This window comes from Cebus imitator, unplaced genomic scaffold (genome assembly GCF_001604975.1).
Source record: "Cebus imitator isolate Cc_AM_T3 unplaced genomic scaffold, Cebus_imitator-1.0 Scaffold45, whole genome shotgun sequence".
NCBI lineage: Eukaryota > Metazoa > Chordata > Mammalia > Primates > Cebidae > Cebus > Cebus imitator.
Genome location: NW_016107360.1, coordinates 12451354 through 12454388, shown reverse-complemented (window position 1 = coordinate 12454388; position 3035 = coordinate 12451354). Strand labels below are relative to the sequence as shown.

Sequence of the window (3035 nt, the reverse complement as noted above, 5' to 3'; positions counted from 1 at the left end):
AAAAAAAAAAAAAAAAAAAAAAAAAAAAAAAAAAAAAAAAAATTGATTAAAAATAATTAAAAAAAAAAAAACTTTTATTAGTCAAAATATGATGGGTATGGCCACCCAGCCAAAAGAGAGAACTCGCTTAATACATATGTGCTCTCACACACATACACACAAACACATACTTCTTAGCATTCTGTTATTTCATTCTACGTGGAAGCAGCAGGATGTGGATGCAGATGGATTTTTCATGTATTTCTCTTGGCATTATAGCCATATTTAATGTCACATCCAGTAAAGCAGAAATTTTAATTAAGTTTATGGCCTGACCATCTGTATTTGTTTGGAATTTCTGCCTCTTCAAAGCAAAATGTAAACCTGGCTTTAGACCTGGAAATATCTGAGGCTGCAACCAAAAGAATTAATCAACAAACTGCAAATGTCTGGTCTGAAAATATAAAATAAGTTTAGAAGAGGTTGAAACCTATTATCCAAATATCACAAAATACCTGGATATGAATTATGTAGTCACTAACTTATTTGGATATGCTTCAGGGAAGATGAAAGGAAATTTTTATATATTTTCAAGGGAAGAAAAAACTATCTCAGCATCAATAAACTGCCAGAGAGTCGTCTAAGTGCATTTTATTTATGTCTCTGGGTTTTGATGTTGTTTTTCTTTTAATCTTAAGTTCTCGCATTTTGTAAATGAATAAAGCCCATGCACAATTCATATTTAAATGTTTTAGTTAATCATGGAGGTTTCTTTTCTTTAAAAGAGTGAAAACTCACTAATGTATATCAAACAAGAATAGTGAATGTGGCCAATATAAATTAGTAAGAAGCATTTGCATGAACTTGGAAGCAATGACAAAACACTTAAAATACTCTCTATTGTATAGTATAGGCATAACTTGGACCTGCAGCCTCTTGTCTGCCTTTGAGCGGATGAATTAAGCTGCTCATAGTTCAACTTTGTATTCTCTGTGAAATGCTTGTTACCCAAATTAAAGGTGCAAATAGATGCCCAATTTGAAATGGAAAATCTGAATGGAAACCCTAAAACAGCATTGCTCAGCTCCCTACTAAAATACATAGGATGGCAAAAATTCACAGTGCTGAAAACAGTCTCCTCGCTGCCAGAATCTGGTAGACCTTCTCAATTCTTGTCTCCAGAAAAAGAAACTGTCTACCTGGGTAAAAACGCCTTTATCTTTTTACCACCGCCATCTTGCCCCATGAATTCAAGCTAAAAGACCAGTACAAGTCTTAGGCCAGGGAGAAAAACAGAAACTCTGTCCTCTTATAGGACTGCTGCTTTGTGAGGTAGTCAGGGCCCTGTGTCTCCCACTAAACTCTCCCATTTCCAAACTAACTTTCTTCTCCCAACCTTGTCCATTATATATACTCACAAATTTACTCATGACACTGTGTGCCATGCCAGAAGCTATTCTAGAAGCTAGGAAGACAGCAATAAACAACAACAGCAACAACATAGACTGCTTTTGTGAAGCTTGTCCTCCAGCAGGGCACAAAGCAATAGATGTTCTGTTCAGACTCATGCTCTGAGAAAACAGCTCAGCAGGAGGTAAGAGTGAGATGGGAGTAGAACATTGCACATGGGGAGATGTGGTCTCCACCAGAAAGTGCTGTAGTGGGAACACGAAAATCCCATTTTTATGTGGTCCATCCGTTCAGAGTGATAAACCCCAGGAACTGGGTCTCATTTAATACAGTCCAGCAAAGCAGAACTAGATTAAAAGCCTGCTAGACAACAGGGAGATAAACCTGTTCTATGTCAGGTAAGATAAACCACAGTTAGAGTAAGGGGGACAGGGAATGCAGGGGTAGGGGGTGGGAGTGGGGACAGGGTAGTCAAGGAAGGCCTCCTAGAGGAGGTGACATGTGAGCAGAACCCTGATGGAAGAGAGGAAGTGAGCCACGTGGATGTGTGGGGAAGAGCTGCCCAAACCTGTGCATGGGCGTCAGCCTCCACTCGGTGGCCTCTGCTCCTGTTGGTTTGCTCCGTCAAGGCCAGCTGTTTCTGCCAACAGCATCTCCACAGCATATCTTCCTGCTTCTGTACTCCAGAATCTTCTTTAATACTAACCTCCCCAATCCCTGGCAACAGACTTTACGGCTTACCTTCATGGTAGAAAGGCTGCAAGAGAAAGGAAAAAAAAACCTGGATTACACAGAAAGTAAGGATAGCTGAGGGGTTTACAAAAGTAGTATCCACATTATACCTATTCTAGAAAAATTATTAAATTTAAAACACAAATATGAAGAACAAAAGGTTCTACAAAAGGATACAAATCAGGCTTTGCTCAGTCTTGGCCTTTATAATAGTAAGTTTTAGAAGACAATGAAGACTTTAAGGAAAGAGTCATGATGCCAGAATGCACATATATGTATATATGTATGTGTGTGTACATATATGTGCACACTTGTGTATGCACATGCACACATATATGAAGACAATATTGCAGTAAGTCATTCTCAAGTTTGTGACATCTCAGATAGTGAATCATCCCAGTATCTTGAGGAAATTTTTAGAAAATATATGCAGATGACCAAGACATATAGGACAAGTAAGACCTCTGGAAGAGGAAGTTGTAGCTAACAGATCAGAGGAATCCTCAAGTACTCACGCTGGGACCTGGAATCAAGAGCGCCAGCTGAAGGCCCACGTGAGGGGGCCAAGCATGGCCCCACAGCACTTCCTTCACCATTGCCTCTTCTGCAGCTCTGGCCTCACTTTCCAGTGCCAGGAAAAGGGCTTGTTGCACCATATCCTTCAACTCTCGGTTCAGAGGAAACCTTCTGCATGTTTAGTGGCCACTTAAAGCAGGAATGAATAGTGTTCTCTTCCAGTCCTTGCTACGTGGGTCACTCTGTTAAGAAACTGAACCAGGAGAATTACTTTAAAAAGGTATTTTCCGGCCGGGCGCGGTGGCTCAAGCCTGTAATCCCAGCACTTTGGGAGGCCGAGGCGGGTGGATCACGAGGTCAAGAGATCGAGACCATCCTGGTCAACATGGTGAAACCCC

General features: G+C 40.6%; 1 long non-coding RNA gene across 1 annotated transcript in view; it reads right to left on the bottom strand.

Annotated features, from left to right (window-relative positions):
- Window positions 1-720: 720 nt before the first annotated feature.
- The window catches only part of LOC119470947, a 15131-nt gene continuing 12816 nt past the window's right edge, over window positions 721-3035 (bottom strand). Inside the window, exons 2-3 of the long non-coding RNA XR_005199932.1 lie at window positions 2637-2890; window positions 721-2146 (exon numbers count right to left, since the gene is read on the bottom strand). This is a non-coding gene — a long non-coding RNA (uncharacterized LOC119470947). The remainder of the gene's footprint in view (window positions 2147-2636; window positions 2891-3035) is intronic.